The sequence below is a fragment of the Nelumbo nucifera genome, chromosome 4 (genome assembly GCF_055504915.1).
Source record: "Nelumbo nucifera cultivar China Antique chromosome 4, China Antique-T2T, whole genome shotgun sequence".
Lineage (NCBI taxonomy): Eukaryota > Viridiplantae > Streptophyta > Magnoliopsida > Proteales > Nelumbonaceae > Nelumbo > Nelumbo nucifera.
In genome coordinates this window covers 54,544,981-54,563,365 of record NC_142652.1, presented here as the reverse complement: position 1 = coordinate 54,563,365, position 18,385 = coordinate 54,544,981, and the positions used below count along the sequence as shown (strand labels likewise).

The window sequence follows — 18,385 nt, the reverse complement described above, 5'->3', positions numbered from 1 at the left end:
TCCCACAGACGGCGCCATTGATTGTGCGTGATTTGGAGGCTCCTAGCTAGAAGGTTACATGGACACTAGTCGCGTAGCGAGCTAGACTAAGCTACAAGACAAAGGATCAGAGAACCTAGGGTGGCTAACCCGGTGAGCTCGCTCTGATGCTTAAGCCAGTATTGGATTCTGGTTGTGGGTTGAAAGCTTGAATGCTAGGATGCTAGTGAGCAAGTAATTGCGTGTACCTGAGTCTTGGGGGTTGATGCCCTTATATAGCTGGGCTGCCGTAGGTCTTGCGAAATGCTCCCGGAATCCTCAGCCCGTGACGTAGGGATTTGTTCCGCTTTGGAAGAAGGGTAACCTACCAATTAATGAGGCTTACCGTTTCCCTCTGATTTGGGCGGGGTAAGGATGAGGCCTACAGTTATGCAGGGTGATCCCGAGAAGTTCAGAGACGACTGTCGAGCTTCTAGGTTCAGTTACATGGCACTTCGGCTCAAGTGGGTACCGAGGTACTCCAGGTCCGAAGTGGCTGAGCACCTGAGGTCCCCCAATCTACTGACGTGGCTCTATGTGCCGATTTGTCATTTAGCTGGTAGGTTGCGTCCACGTGTCCCTTACATATTAGGTCGGGCCAAATCACCCCTCATCACTAACCTAAACTAGGTTGGAGGTTGTATGTTCTCAAAAGGATGCCTAAAGCTCTAAGATTTTACTTTGACTCCCAAAATCTTCACCTCATAAGGCAATGCCATCTAATTAACCCAATGCAATTGTAGAAAGAATAGATGGGAATGAAGAAAGGATTCTTCCACATGAAAGTGGATGGGATTCTAATGACGAAGTTGAGTTACCTACCAGTAAAGATATTTATCCCGCATGGAGTGGCTATGGAGAAGAAGTAGATAGTCAAAAAGAAATCTGTTGCTTAAAATTTTTCCTTGTTCCATGTTTGCATGTTTGGCTCTATAGTACTAATGGAGAATCGAGCTCAAGCTAAATAGAGTCTAGTTTCTAATTAATGTAATCTTATCTAACTAAACTTATATGAAAATGTCATGTTTATATGGATAACTTCTTCACTCTAAAAGTTGAGAATGATTCTAACAATGATCTACTAAAGAGTTGAGCACCCCAACTATTCACTAATAAAAACGTTGAATAGAATCCACACATTAGTGAATAAAAAAAAATGTTTTGAGATGTTCATCATGTTTAGGACAATGACTGGTTAGTTACTTGAAAGATAAGATCCATTATTTAAAAGCTTATGTGTTTTAGAAGTGAGCTAAAAGTTTTATTCTATGAGCTTCAATTGGTTTATTTATTTATGCTTTTATATGGTTATCCCCTTACATGATTCAGGGGGAGATTTAATTAATGTGCTTAAATGTTTATTTTTCTTAAGGAGAACTATTTAATCGTTCTTAAATAATTATATTTCTTCAATGTTCATTTTTACACGATTCTTGTGCATCTATATATTAGGTGCAGCATATTGATATGGGAGTTATCATTGTACTTTCTATATGTACTTTATCAGTTATCATTTTTCCCCAATGGTTTATTATCATTAAAAATGGGGAGAATGTTGACCCTATGTGTTTTGATGATAGCAAACTCATTAAAAGTGCTAATGAATGTGTGAAGTATGCAGCTGATCCAAGTTATTCCTATTGAGCTAAAATGGTTGACAAACTACTTTGAGGAATCAAATCTCAGACGAAATTCTTTGGGTAGTTGTTAATCAACTTGTGACTCTCTAAAGAAGAAGATTTCTACAAAGGGCTGAAAAGAAAAGAACATCAAGTTCTAGTGCTCTAAAGTGTGTCATGTTTAAGGACTTAATATAAATCACACATTCTATGGGATAAAAGTGGACCAAACTTTGTTAACCTATCCTTAGAGATTAATGACTAGTAGTAGGTTTGGTCCTTAGATGCTCTTGGACTCATTTGTGAACTTAGCAGTTGAAAATCTATGATTGGAAGCCTAAGAAAATGATTTCTAGACCTTTTGAACCAATTTCTCTAAGTTTCTAAGGTTGTAGATAGTGAGTAGTCAACTACCCACTATCCTATAGTCGACTACTTGTGATAGCCAAGGCTAGTGTTGCTAGGACACTACTTAGTAGTTGACTACAAAAAATCATGAGTCGACTATGTCTCACTAACAATATTGGACATAAGTTTGTAGTTGACTGTTAGAGAAAAAAGATTCCTCCCTACGAGTGGTAGTCAACTACTAACTCATGTTAGTTCACCAATTACATAAAAATTTAACCACCGGAAGGCATAATGGCTATTTACCTCTTATGGTATGCCTTCTATCTTGTTGGCAACTCACTTTGAACATTTCCGAGTATGAATTAATCCATCCCCAATGGATCTATAATGGTCATATGCTCTCTACCACTATAAATAAATGGCTTTTGTTTAAAAAAAGAAGTAAGAGAAAGAGATTGAATCAATAAAAATCTCCTAAGGAAAGGAGAGCATTTATGAGAAAAAAGTTTCATATAAAAGAACTAATGCTTCCAAATTTGGAGTAGAGGGAAGCCAAATAATTTTCGAGGTCCAAAGGATAATGTCCCACCTATCAACAGTGAAAAGACGTCAGAGGCCTCAGGAGTGTTCCTAGGGGCAGGGACTCTGACAGTCAAGTTAGTTGAGGGCTCAAGGAGAACAGAGATCACCATAAGAGTGCAAGTGATAGCTTTTGTAAGTGTGTCTACCTCTAGTTGCAGTGTCCCTTTTATAGTGGGAGTCGCCTGATAGGGGGTAATGCACGACATGTAACCGTTTCGTGTATCGTGGTCTAGTCGAAGTGTACCCTATTCCCAGTTAAAATTAATTATGTGACCTCTGAGAGTCTTTGTGCAAATAATGTAGAAAATGGGAAGTTTATATGGCTGAAGTGCAGTTTTTAGGAAGCTGGTGTGAAGACCAACTGTGAGAGGGGGTATTTTTGTAAAGAATTGAGAACAGGAGGGCGCCTCCTATTTGCTAAACCCAGTTGGCACACATCCTACTATATTACCATGCTCCCCTCTCCTTAGCAAACCCTAGGGAGCCTTTTTAACCCATTCTTTTCCTCCTAAGATAACCCTAGTCGCCCCAACTGCGTAATCTCCACCATCCATTTTAAGGCTCTCCTTTGTAGCTTCTAAACCCTAGGGCGCCACCTATTTTGCTAATCCTCACCATTCAGCTCCCTCACCAATAAATCTCAGCCACTCCCTCCATCTTATATCCCAACCATTCAATCTGGGGCGCCACCTGTTCTTTTAATCTTAACCCCTCAAACCTAGATGTTCTAATCTACAGCCTCCATTTTTGGGCGTCCAAATCTCAGCCCTACATAATATTGGGCGCCCTCTCCTTTCATTCTCAGCCATAGGATAACCCCAAAACCATCTTAGCCATCCATTAAAAACCCTAGGGCGTCCCTAATTTGCTAAATCTCAGCTGCCGCCCCCATCTTTCTCCCTATTTCCAGTTGTGTCCATCCTTCTCTATAAAAAAGGGTCCCAGGGGCCCTATAGAAGGGGTTGGTCAATTCACCCAAGTGAGAAGGAAGGCTGATCTTGAGAAGTTCAAGGGTCGAGGAGGAGGAAGATGCCTAGGCAAGAGGAGGGGTTCCTACTTGTAGTTCACCAACACCACTACTGCCACCTCTAGATTTGAATCCCAACCATTTTTTTCTTCAGTTTTAGAATTACTTTCTATTCTTTAATTTCTAGTTTATTTTTCCTTCCTGCAAACTTTACTTTTATTAGATTTAATTTGTACTTTATTTCTTTTCTGCATATCTGAAATTCAGCCAAGTAGGGTTGTTCATAAGAAGGCCCAACCCGACCAAACCGACCAACCCGAGTCAGCCGGGTTATCTTCAGCACCGGTCGGTTTCAGTTTTCTTGTGTGAAAACTGAAACTGACCCGAACCGAACCGACTTAACTAAAGAAGCATGTTATTGTATACATTGTTTGGTTGTTCATAATCCTTTGTGCAGTGCATACAAGTTGATATAATGTTTGAAATTCATGATTTCAGTTTTCGTGGTGAAACTAATCTCTAATCCCAGATGCTTATCAATTTGTCTTCTTTTTTCCGTCTTCACTTCTAGCGAGAATAAATTCTCAAACTAACAACCCAAACTTGCACCACACAGGCACATGGGGGACATGGTTGAACTTAGAACCAAAACCGACCCAAACCGACCCAACCCGACTCAAACCGACCAGGTCGGTTTTGCTTAACACTAGGTCGGTTTTGGTTTCAAGTTAAGGTAACCCGACCAGGTCGGGTCGGTTGGAAAAACCTCAGTAAACCGACCCAACCCGACCCGTGAACAGCCCTATGGCCAAGTAAGACAGAAGGCCTAGCTCGAGAAGTTTGAGGGTCAACGACGAGATCTGGAGAGTGCTACCTCTGATCGAATTGCAGATTTCTTCTTTTTAATTTCTGTTGTTTATTTATTGCTGTTATTTATTTTATTTTCAGCAGTGTTCAAACTTCATTTTTATTTAATTCCAATTTAATTAATGAAAGTTTTGTGATTCTGCAATTTCCCTTTGCATTCTTTTAGCCAGATTAAGGTTTGTAATAATTTTTTCCCTCGCTTCCCTATGGATACGACCCATTCTCACCATTTACTACCTTAGTAGCTGTTTGAGAAATGATAAAAATTATAAATGTTTAAACTGGTGTTCCAGAGTGTTTAACGACGCGCTTTTGGGCACACTAATGTGCACCCACATTAAGTGCTCGGTGAACCATTAAGGGCGGGAATTACCTAAGTGCCCTTAATGAAAAGTCTCTAGTCGGTAATACCCCTGGCTGATGCCACGTGTCAGGATCGGGCAAGCTAACCAAATATACCAATATCACTTGCCCCCACTCTTAAGGCTGAGGTTGAGGGTACCGAGTGATTCATGCTGAGGCCTCGGCCTCAATCGATGAGAGTAGATGATGGTCTCATAGAGCTTTAATGTTCGTGAGTCGTGATCAGAACTGATGGTTGTAATTATGGATGAGCCACCGTGTCTCGTATGGGTGTTCCTTCTTTGACTGACATTCGTATCTGGGACATTGGGATTGAGTGACTTAAAAATTGAATCTAGAACAATCTTGGTTTCTGCCATTTAGAGACTATGTACAAGACGAGTGTTCGAATAGTCGCATTGGTTTGATATGTACTAATCCAGGGACGATGGGTGAAACCGGCTTTGAGCCTCAATGCCATTTCATCTTTTGAGGTTGGCACCACGTGGAGGCTGTCAGTGCCCCCTAGAGAGGCGGTTGACTTATGGCCATCGGATGGAGTGAATCTTCATCATTCATTTTCCTTTAAAAGGTGGGGAAGACGAGGAAGGTTCTCTCACTTTGGTGCCCCCAACTAGTTGTCACTTTGGTAAGACTACATCTACCATAATGTCGACTTTTGATTCCGACCATGAGGCCTATTTTCTTCCCTATTGGAGTGATCCGAGCAACTCCTCTACTTCAAGTAGTAGTGGGAGTGATAGTAGTAGCTTCGAGGGCACCTCTCGTGTGTCTAGTGTGTAGGTCCTCTAGGAGAGGGTCACGTCTCACAGGGTTGAGCACGATTAACAAAGCTCTAGCTCCAATGATGAGAGTACTGGGTCAATGAGGCTGAGGGGTTGTGCCCTTTAGCATCGATCTGTTGGATCATGGAGGCCGAGGAGATGGAAGGGCCGATGGATGAGGGGACTATAGGATTAGATTCCCCTGTGTGTGTCCACAAGCCTTAATTTCAGTTTGGGTTGCATTTTCCCTTGCATCCTTTGATCCCTTAATTATTGAACCACTACAGGCTGACCCTAAGCCAACTTGCTCCCAACGCTATTAGGACGATTGTGGCTGTCTTGGTGATGACTCATATCTGAGGGGTATCCATAACAGGAAACATATTCCAGGCCTTATTTGCTTTGGGGAAGCATCCCGATGGTGAAGGGCTATGGTATTTCCAAGGTCGATAGGGAAAAGTAGTGGACAACCAGTCTCTGTTCATAATTAGAAGAAGAAAATTTTCTTTATTAGTTGCCTTGAGGGGTTGGTCCTTCCAAACCAGACGGGGGCTCCCAGATATGCTGGTCGAGAGGAGCATGCCACATGGCAGTGATGAGCAAAAGGCCATGATGAGTCAGCTTCAGATGGGCAGAACGATTCATGCTAGACCCTTGGTGAAGGTTGGCCTTAGTCCTACCCCCCTTGGTATTGACACTCTTGTTACATGCTAGCTGTGGCTACAATTTAACATTGACAAACTTTTCTAAAATATTGCTGGTGCATTTTTGTAGATATGGAGGGTAACCTGAAGGTGATATTGTTAGTCGAGGTAGCTGGAAAGAAGAAGACCGCGAAAAAGGGAGGAGCTGAGGGTACTCCATGAAGGCAACTAAAAGAGGCAACGACCAAGGCGAAGGTTGTTGTGCAAAAGCACCCATTAAAGGTGTTCGTGATCTACACGCCACCAAAAAGCTCCAAGTGAGGGATCGCCGAACCGAGGGAACATTTGGTGGGTCTCATCCCTCCTCCGATCCTCAGTATCATGAGCATTCGATTGCACGTCGGGTCTTTCAAACATCATGGAATGTCAGGGAAGGGGATACCCTATTGACAATAGGCATCGACTGGTAACTTGCTGTAGGGATGGTGCTCCCTAGCGATCATCAATCCTAAACCCAACATTCTGTGGACTCCGTATGGGACACCTTATTGGACAAAGCGGTCAAGGTACCGATTTGAACTTCGTTGTTTATTATGTATCTTTATAGTTCCCTACTAACTTGTACCTTTCTATCTGTAGATGATCTATTGCTCCGTTGGCCTCTACGACTAAGTGGAGGTCCTGATTCAACAACTTCACCAATCACAAGAGGAGATTGATTGGCTCGAGCATTAGGTGGTCGAGGTGTAGTCAGGGCAAGAGGCGGCCGATGGGAGAATTTGCAAGGAACACGAACTGCGAAAGAAGGTTGAGGCCAAGATTTTGGCGAAGGAGTTAAGTGTTAGATAGTTATGCCCTTAGCTCCAATAAGATTGATGTACTTATTGACATTTATTGTAAATGAATAAAGTGCATAATTGATTCATGTTATTATGGTATGCTTCTGTGTAATACCCTTAAACTGGACACTAATGAGAGTCGTGTTAGTTTAAAATCTTCACAACTATTGGATAGACCTGGGGAGGTTTGTCCTACCAAGGCTGACACTAATGTGCTGCCAAGAAGGTTGGCGTGACTTGTTTCAGCTACCAAGGTGAGACTTGAAGCACATGTAGTGTAGGTTTGCTTGAAACCCTGAACCAGACCATTTTCCAGTTATGCCTTGGACCTTGGAGATAGACGAGCAAAATTGGAAAGTTTCACTTGACCCCTAGACTCGATTATGGTACTGCACTAGGTGTTGGATTGGGTTGTCTTTGATATGCCAATCAGTGAGATCCTTAGCGGGGGTCAAAACCTAGGTATGTTGGGGCAGTTTGAAAATTTACCTAAGTAGGTGATCATAGTGACAGGATTATCCCCTTTGTTGGACAAAGTGAATGATCGGGGAATGCACTCTCTCTTATGGTACCGGCAATTGACTTCAAACTTGTTGAGATTTGTTTTTTGCAAAATATATTTATATATATATAATATTATAGTTTCACAAAATGTTTGCAAAATGTTTTAATTCTCGGGATCCATGTGAGTGGAGAGTGCAACATTGTACCTTGCAGCCGAGGGAGATGTCCTCTCTTGTCGGGTAGTGTTTGATCATTATTGGCTGAGAGGTTAAGTGTAAGACCATTTAGGGTTATACCTGATGGGCTAATCTCACATAAGTCCATAGTCCTTGGGCCTTCATAAGGTGGCTGGACCTAGGGACCATTTAGTGTAAATGTTGGGCATGCTAAGAGCCTATACTGATGGGCTCAGGGGTTCATTGTCTTCAGTAGTGAATTCGGCCAGACCTTGTAACAGAGGTTGGGCTGAATCCATATGGCTTTTGTGGAGATCAATGCTAGGGTCCCACGCCATATAAAGAGAGCCAAACTAGCTAGCATTTAAAAGGAAAGTGAGCTATATGACTTAATGGGCCTAAACCCCATTCTGGGCTTAAGTGTTTTAATTAAATGGGGCGAATACGGTTTATAATCTAATTAGGATCAGCTGTAAGATAAGATAAGTCTTATCTACTGAAGAGTCTAGATGCAAATATCAGATTTTAATCAAGAAACTTCTTCCTAATTGGATTAGGAAGCTGATCCAGAGAAGGCTATAAATAAGGGGGCAAATTCTACAGTAGGTGGATTCTTCTTCTGTAGTTTTCTCTCTCAGCTCTTGCCGCCCCTACCCAATTTGATCTCCACTCTTGGATCTGATCAAGAATAGTTCTTGATATTGTTTCTTGCTAGAAGAAACAATCTGAGGTCGTGCTCATAATCCCTTGCATAATTCTTGCTGAAGAATTAGGATTCTTGCTGAAGAACCTCTTTGTTGATCCTGCCTCAACATAAGCTATGTCATCTTCAGTGGAGGTGGGTTTTGGTGATCTCTTTAGTCGTGAACACCTACGTTGGGAGTTAATATTATTCCATATAAAGTGTATCCCTCTCCCTCTTTTGGTTTCAAATCTAGTTCGGTTTGTTTCCAGAACGAACCTTGAAAATGCAGTTTTCTAAATTAGGGAATACAATTCCTGGATTGGAGAAGGAAATTTTGAAATTTCACCCAGCCACCCTGCATGGTTCAGCCATCCATATGATGGATCTCCCATCCCTTCAGTGGTATTAGAGCCAGGTTTAATTCTTGAACCAAATCAAACATAATTTGAACTCTGTGCAAATGGGCAGAATCAGTTCTACCTGATTTGCGCAGATTAATGTTTTTTGAGAATTCGGTTCTCAGTAATGGGGCGTATGATCTGAAAATTATTTTATTATTCTGATTTAATTATGGAATGGTTTTGTGATTATCTTGTGGATGTGTGGGCTGTATGTGTGATGGAGATCAACAACTTTAATGGTGCCAAGATTTGCGCAACCTGCATTTTTCCATTCTATTATTTTGGTCTATAATTTTTTTTTAATTTTTAGATAAAATGGATAGGATTTGATTTGATGTAATTAATTGAAAATTAGGGTTTTCTATTTTTTTTTTACATTGGAAGAAGAGTTGGTTCGCATGGAGGAGACGAAGACATATCACAGATACAAGATCTGCAATCTGCGATTTGTAGATAATGAATTTGTTACCTATGATTAATCTTTGTTTTGAAGGTTATCCAAGAACATCACACTACAACCCTTTGATTTAATTTCTTGCTGATATTGAATGTCTTTTTTGGCTGTAATTAATTTTCAGATCATATTCTTGAATTGGTCCAAACTGGTTGGATTGAATCTGTAGTTCAAAAGCCCCAAAATTCGATTATGGGCCAGGGGTTTGATGGCACATTACAAGATCTAATTCGGTCCACCCCTGTAAAACTCAGTTTACTTAAGTTAAAACTGCTTTAGCCCAAAATCAACATAAATGCTATATGGGCCGAATTGCCTTTTGCAGTTCAACCCATATACCTAGATAATGTTATATGATAATATTATGGGATTTATTAGGCTGATATTGTTTTAACCTAATTAATTAAGGGTTTTACAGCTGATTTGTTTGATTCGATCAATTATGTGAATACATGTGATGTATGTGATGTGTGATGTGCTATGTACATGGGCCATAAACACTTGGCCCATGTTCATTCGATTAGTGGCTCTCTATGCACAACATGGCTAAATGCACATCATTGCCATGGTGCCCTAAAGATCATTGGATGATCTCCCTTCTAAATGGGCCCCTCATAACCTTCCTACCCAAGAGGAACCGTGCAGAACCCTAGCTGTTTTGGGCCCATTTGAATTCGACTTTAAGAAAGTTAGTGGGAGCCACTTTGGTTTGACCTAAATCAGATCTAGGGACGTAACAACTTGTTCCCTCCAAACATATAAGTGCTTGCGATAGGGAGATTCATATGATGAACTCTCTAAAGGCCTTCCGTCATTAGCATGAAGATGGGCTTATTAGTAATGAGGAGATGCACCATAAAATTGGGTTATCCATTTGCTGGTGGGTCTGTTTGATTGTTTCATAAGATGATAGGGGCATCATAGACCGATTTGGGGGGGCTATCCTAAAATGGAAGACTCTCTCACGGTACCTTGGCATTCACAAATATGATGGGTCTGCACTTACTAGACAGAAATGTTTAACCTAAAATGGCAATGAACCTTGTTTGACAAAGGCCAAAGGGAAAGCTCATAAGATGAGTGGATATGATCCTTCACAGAAGGTGGTTGGGTTATGTAACTAAAACAGTTGGTTCCATGCACTGTATGTGATTTACCACATTTCCATAGACATAATCGCGTCTCCGTCATTGAGATAGGAGGGAAATCTCAGAGATGAATAAATGAAAATGGAAGATAGACCAAAAGCCTTTTCTATGTAATTAACATGAATCAATTTAGGTTGTAGACTAATAATTTGCATTGCCTTTATCAGAAATGGCAAACAGACAGTTCGTTAAATTGTTGGACGACAACAAACTTAAAGGCCCAAACTACGCTGACTGGTTTCGTAACCTTATGCTGATTTTGACGTTTGAGAAATTGGACAAGGTTGCTAAAAACCCAGCTCCGGATCGTCCGGGTGATAGGGCTTCTGAGGCCTGTAGGAAGGAGTATCAAGAATGGGAAGAGAACAATTCTCTTTCCCGGTATTTTATCATAGCCTCCTTACACAATCTGATACAGAGACAATTCGATCAGATCGGAGTGTCCAAGGATATCCTGGACAGTCTAAGGACAATGTATGAAGAGCAGAATCGTTCTACTCGATAGAAGGTCTTAAAGCTGTTTATGATCGCAAAAAACTGAGAACCAACAGGTTCATGACCATTGTCTAAAGATGATGGGCTATATCAAAGAACTAGAGGCTCTCGGTTCCGGGCTTGATCATGACACCAAAATTGGTGCCGTCCTAAATTCCTCATCTACCTCCTTCAATCAGTTCATAATGAACTAAAACATGAACAAGCTAAATGTTAGCCTTCAGGAACTCAACAATATGTTGTAGAGGGCTGAAGAACTAATAAAGCAGGACAAACCGACATCCATGCTTGTTGAAGGTGGCAATTCGGTTAAGAAAAGAGGAGGGCAAAGAATAATCCTCAGAAAAAGGTTAGCAAGCCTAAAAGGCAAAAGAAAAACAAAACATTGGATGCCTGTCACTTTCGCAAGAAGACTAGCCACTAGAAACTAAGAAGCAAGGTAATTTCAAATCTTTTGTCATAGAGACCAATTTGTTGGTCACTTTTGCTTCCTAGTGTATTGACTCCAAGGCTTCTACTCATGCATGTAACACATTGCAGGGGTTCAAGACAAGTAGAAGGCTGAGTGACAGAGAAGTGACACTCTACTTGGGGACTTCTGTGACAGTTGTAGCTACAACTATAGGAATTGTAGAGTTGATTTTCAAAGAAGGAATAATTGTAGTTAAAGATTGTCTTTATGTACCAACATTAAGAAGAAATTTGATTTCTGTTTCAAAACTGTGTTTGGATGGTTATTCTATTTTATTCAGTAATGTGATTACTATTAAACTGAATTAACAAATTCCTCGCTTACGGAGAACTCGAGAATGGTCTCTATGTTCTCCATCCTTCTCTGGAAACAAACATAAGCGAAACTACATAAGAAATAATCCCCAAGAAAAAAACTCATGATATAGTTAATTCCACGTGCATATGGCATTACCGACTTGGCCACATTAATATAGATCGTATTACAAGGTTGGTAAAGGATGGTCCTTTGGATTTTCTAATTATAGAAGATCTTCCAACCTGTAAACCTTGCCTTTAGGGTAAGATGACGAAATGACCATTTATGGGTAAGCCTAAAAGATCTACAGGCACTCTTTACCTGATACATACTGATGTATGTGGTCCATGAATGTTAGGACACGTAACTAGCACATTTATTTTAAAACTTTCATCGATGACTTTTCTCGGTATGGTTATGTGTACCTAATGAGACACAAGTCTGAATCCTTTGAAAAGTTCAAGGAGTTCACACAAGAGGTTGAGAAATAATTGGGAAGACAAATTAAGGCCATTCAATTAGATCGAGGAGGCGAATATCTCTCTAACGAATTCAACGACTATCTAAGGGAAAATGGGATTGTACCATTTCTGGCTCCTCCTGCTACACCATAATTAAATGGTGTATCAGAGAGGAGAAATCGGCCTCTATTAGATATGGTCTGTTTACTTCTCGTCCACTTAGAGTTATCAATATCCTTTTGGGGTTTCGCATTAGAAACTGCGATTTACGTGCTGAACCGGGTTCCCACTAAATCCATTCCTAAGACTCCATATGAGCTATGGACCGGTAAGAAACTAAGTGTGAGACTCTTAAAGATTTGGAGATGTATTACACATGTTAAAAGAATAAGGACTGACAAATTGGGACTTAAAACCAGTCATTACCTATTTGTAGGTTACTCCAAAGGCTTTGTAGGTTACTTATTCTATGATCTAAAAGAGCAAAATGTGTTTTGCAGTTGAAATGCCCACTTTATAGAGGAAGATTACATCCTAGACATTCATTATCAGGAAGTTATTCTTGATGAGGAGAGCCCAGGGGTAGTGGGAGATGTCCCACGAGTTCCAGATAATAACCAACCTAAAAGGTCTACCTAGTTATCTAGGCCTCCAGTTCGTTACGACTATGATCAAGGAAGTTACTTGATGGAAGCTATGATCAGTGAGGAGGATCCCATGACTTATATGGAAACTATGTTGGACATAGATTCCTTGAAGTGGGTAAATGCCATGAAAGCTGAGATGGACTCGATGGAGACCAACAAGGTCTGGACTCTTGTAGACCTACCCCCTAGGGTGAAAGCAATTGGTTGCAAATGGATCTACAAGAGGAAGAAGGACCCTGATGGTAACATTGTGACTTATAAAGCTCATCATGTGGAGAAAGGGTACATTCAGAAAGAGGGGATCTACTATGAGGAAACCTTTTCACCAATAGCCTTGCTTAAGTCTATTAGGATCCTGTTAGCTGTAGTAGCACACAATGACTACGAGATTTGGCAAATGGATGTCAAAATTGCATTCCTTAATAGAGATATTACTGAAGATATCTACACGCAGCAACCACAAGGATTCATTGCTACAGGTTAGGAACACATGGTGTGTAAACTTAATTGATCCATATATGGACTTAAGCAAGTTTCTAGGAGTTGGAACATTCGATTTGACTCTATTGTCAAACAATTTGATTTTGAGTAGAATTCGGATGAGCCTTGTATTTACTGGAAGATAGTGGAAGATAAGGTTATGTTCGTAGTTCTATATGTAGATGACATCCTACTCATTGGGATTGATGTAGGGATGTTAACTACGGTGAAAATGTGGCTTTCACATCAATTCTCCATGAAAGAGACATCTTACTAAAGATATCTACACGCAACAACCGCAAGGATTCATTGCTGTAGGTCAGGAACACATGGTGTGTAAACTTAATCGATCCATATATAGACTTAAGCAAGCTTCTAGGAGTTGGAACATCCGATTTGACTCTACTCTCAAACAATTTGAGTTTGAGTAGAATCTGGATGAGCCTTGTATTTATATGAAGATAGTGGGAGATAAGGTTACGTTCCTGGTTTTATATGTAGATGACATTTTACTCATTGGGAATGATGTAGGGATGTTAACTACGGTGAAAATGTGGCTTTCACAGCAATTCTCCATGAAAGATCTTGGAGAAGCTTTCTACATCTTGGGTTTTCGACTCTATAGAGATAGATCAAAGAGGATAATAGGATTATCCCAGTCCACTTACATAGACAAAATTGTCAAGAGATACAGTATGGAGAACTCCAAGAAAGGAAATGTTCTTTTCAGGCACGAATCCACTCTCTCCAAGGGAATGTCTTCCAAGACTCCCAAGGAGATTGAGGGCAAGAGAGAGGTTATTTATGCTTCAATCGTAGGGAGTATCATGTATGCCATGTTGTGCACTCGACTTGACATTGCTTAGGCAGTGAGTGTGGTAAGTAGATACCAATCTAACGTAGGACAGGAGCATTGGATAGTTGTGAAAAACATACTGAAATACCTTCAAAGGATAAAGGAGTTTTGTCTGGTATTCGATGGTAGTTCACTACAAATCGTAGGGTATACCAACGCTGACTTTCAGTCAGACCTAGACGATAGAAAGTCTACATCTGGTTACATCTTCACGATGGGGTCCTGTGTTGTTAGTTGGAAAAGCAGCAAACAGGGGTCGACTACAGACAACTTAAAATGATGCTACCAAATTTGCAGTAGAGGGAAGCCAAGTAATTTTCGAGGTCAGAAGGCCGATGTACCACCTGTCAATAGTGAAAGGACGTCAGAGGCCTTGGGAGTGTTCCCAGGGGTGGGGACTCCAATAGTCAAGTTAGACGAGGGCTCAAGGAGAATAGAGATCACCACAAGAGTGCGAGTGATAGATTTTGTAAATGTATCTATCTCTGGTTGTAGTGTCCCTTTTATAGTGGGAGTTGCTCGATGGGGGGGGGGGGGGTAATGCATGTCATGTAACTGTTCCATGTATTGCAGTCATGTAAAGGGATATGAAGGGGCATCAGCCATTCACGACCCCACACCACTGGCCAAGGAGTAAATGCACTTAGGATGTACATCCACATTAAGTGCTCGGTGAACCATTCAAGGGCGGGAATTACCCAAGTGCCCTTAATGAAAAGTCGCTAGTTGGTAATAACCCTGGCTGATGCCACGTGTCAGGATCCAATGAGCTGACCAAATATACCCACATCAAGAACAAATTTTTGAGTTTTTATAAATTCTATAGTAGAAAAAAAAAACTGAGTAATTTTTGGGCTTTATTGTTTTTCATTGAAATTTCTTGAATCTTTTCAAGAGCTTGAGCCTATAGTTATTGTGCATACTTTTGTATCTAGCATAATTTGTATTGTTTCTATTTTTATCAACTTGATAAGAGTTATTTGTTGTATTTGTACTTGCATTTCTATGTTTGTTGTGTCTGTGTGTTCTAGTTTGAACCCCATTAAAGGTCTAGTTGGTATTTGTAATCCAACTGTTTAGGTTTGGTTGACACATGGAAGTTCAACCGATTTAGGTCTTGTAGGCAACGGGAAGTCCTAATGTTGTAAGGTTTGGTTGACACCCAGAAGTCCAATTGGTTTTAGTGGAATTTTCAATAGGTTACTTAAGTAGAGAGCATACTCTTGGGTTTAGCTAAACCACTATAAAATTCCTTTTATGCATTATTTTTTTTTTCTGTAATCAATTGCTTTACTTGTTGATCTTTACTTATTTGATTGTTCTGTTATTTGCATTGCATTACATTGTTCAACACACACACAACATAGAGCCTTCGACTCCATGAACTTTACATTTCCCAGTTCCCAGTTTTAGAAGTCATTAGTTAGGGAAAATTCTTTTTAGTACCCAATTCATCTCTCTTGGGTTAGGCTATCTGCGCAACAAATGCCACCTTATATATAGGAGACACCCATCGTCTTCATTCCATCCTGGTCAAGTTGCCACTATAGAACAATAATCTCTACTATGTTCTAGAAGTTGTAAAGAGTAAGATTGAATTACATACAAGATCCGAACCAGATGGTCTAAACAAGTAGACATAGGTAGAGTATATAAAGAATAGTTTCTACTTCTTCTCCACATATGCAAGCCTTTCTTTTGAAGGCAAACCATTATGGATATATACACCTCTATAGGAAGAGTTTAATTGATCGAGGTAGAAACTTCATCTTCCATAGGTGCCTCCATTTCATTTATTATGAAGAGAACTCGTTGTGGACCCATTTGGTGCTTTTGAGGCAAGCAATTTTAAGAACAAAGAAGTTGTAAACTTCCCATGGGGTGTAAAAGTCCATATCAAACAATCTTGTGCCTTTATATTTGGATGTGGTAATGGAATTCTTCATATCTTGCTCATCAAATCCCTTGAACTTTTGAGGAGATGGCATCTTGGTTCCAAGTCATGTTGTCATGATCAATTTAATGGGACACCCACCCCAAATTAAGATAGGTAGAAATGACATCACTTAAGAGGACATCCCTTTCCACACCAAGGATCATGCAATAAGTCAACACTACAATCATTCTGTAGGATACAAAGAGATCATCTTTTTATTAGTAAGTGTACATGAGCACGTGGCAATTTTTTGTGATGATAGTAAACAATATGTTTCTAAAATATTTTATATTTTTTTATATTTCTATGTAGATAAAATTATTCTTATTTGTCACACTTATTTTTGTTTAATATGATGAATATATGATGCTAGAGGTGTGACCAAATATTTTTTATAATTTTTCTTTTGTACTTTTATACATTTGTGTATTTTTTTTATCTTTTTTAATAATAATTATTATTACTATTATTATTTAATTATAACATCTAGGGTTTACACATTTGATCCAAAAGGTTGAATTGCTGACTCGCCACAAAATAGGAAATCAGCTCTATTTTTGGGTTGGTTTTAAATGTGCATTTTATTTCTATCTTCAATAAAAAAGAATTATTCTTTATTGCACTTATTTTTATTTAATATGGTTAATTAATATATGATTCAATGGAAAAGGGAGTTAATACCTTAAACATAAGACTCAATGAGAGGGATTTGAATGAGGAGAAAAGTGGTTGTTCAATTACATTTTTGTCCTTACAATTAGAGATGAACCAAATTAAAAAATTGGGGTATTTTGGTCAAACAAAAGTTTCACACTATCATTCACACTTTTAATAGTAGTATAGATATAGATTAACACTCTACATCTCATGAGTCCAATCCAGATAAGTGAAGCACTACCAAAAAGAATTTATTAGATATGGTGTAATATGCAGGTAAAAATTTTTGATATACGCCTAATCTATTTACTAGTATGCCACCAGGAAGAAGCTATGTACGGTATGGACTTTGGTCAAACTAAGGCTCAGTTTGGAAGGAGTACAAATGCAAATATGTAGAGTGCAAAACCTTATATTATGTATTTACACTGTATATATTTGAATTTGTACTCCTTCCAAACTGAGCCTAAGTGACTCACTCCTAAGGTTGGGCTTTATTTTGAGTAGGTATTGGCCTGTGTTTGGTTGGAGTGAAAAAATCATGTGTATTGATGTAAATGCAAAATTTGCACTGTTAATTTTGTATATTGTATTTGATTGCAATGTATACAAACATGAATTTTAAGATTGGAATCTACGTAGCTATTGTCTGACTTTGACGGGAAAAATTTGCTTTCATTTTGCTCTCATTTTGAATACAAATATATCAAAAGAAACAAATTTACTTTCATTTTTAGTATAAAGTTGTGTTACTACCAAATACCCACAAATGCCTACCAAACAGAATCCGAGTACATTTGCACTCTTAGTAATTAAATGCATGCTGGAACACTAGAACAAGTTTGGCTGTGGATGAGAATTGAGAAATGGCAATTTGTTATTTTGGATAGGACAAATGAGTACAGATAGGCTCGAAATGAGGAGGCCCAAGCCCATTGCATCCTTCCAAATTAAGTGACATCATCATATACGGAACCAAACCATGCATTACACACATGATTGGAAATTAAACTAAAACCAAAATGCATACTCATGAAAGCCTGAGAGTACTCATTTCATCAAATGGTTTCTTCCAGCAACCTTGTTGAGCTGTTTTTGGTGAAATCGAAACTCAATGTGCACATGAGTAAACAGAATTCCTTTTGATTCAGTGCCCCATCACCATCCAGATCTCCTTCCTTTAACATACAAAAGATCTCTTCGTCTCCCAAGTCTTGTACACCCAGAAGGTAAGTGTTTCTCTTCAGGCTCTCGAATGTGATGACACCCTTGGTGTGATCCATTAGCAGACAGAATCCGTAGCAGAGTTCTGCAATAAACCGATCAGCACCCATGCTCACTACCATTGACGGAAAGTAATCTTCAAATATGAGATCATTCTCTTCAGCCATTGCACGTATCGACAACTAAATAAACCAGAGAGAGAGAGAGAGGAGAAAAGGGAGAGGTGGGTGTTAATGGAGGGAGCTAAGTTGCGTTGGTGACAGTGGAGTTGCAGATAAAGAGGGTTTTATAAAGGTGTTCTGGGGATTTCTACTCCAAGAAAATGATGGCTCTTCCGTTGGGAGCTTCTCTTTCCTCGAAGTTGCCTGTGATTCTAAGCCTCATGGCTGATAATTAGATCTCCTTTCGTCATATGTTATTTATGCGTGGCTTACCAGTAATAGGACTTTCCAGCGAAGCTTCTTCTTCTGGTGGCTTC

General features: G+C 39.6%; 1 pseudogene; it reads right to left on the bottom strand.

The window, feature by feature from the left end:
• Positions 1 to 17,741: 17,741 nt before the first annotated feature.
• Positions 17,742 to 18,074, bottom strand: LOC104610160 (calcium-binding protein KRP1 pseudogene; annotated as a pseudogene).
• Positions 18,075 to 18,385: the final 311 nt, after the last annotated feature.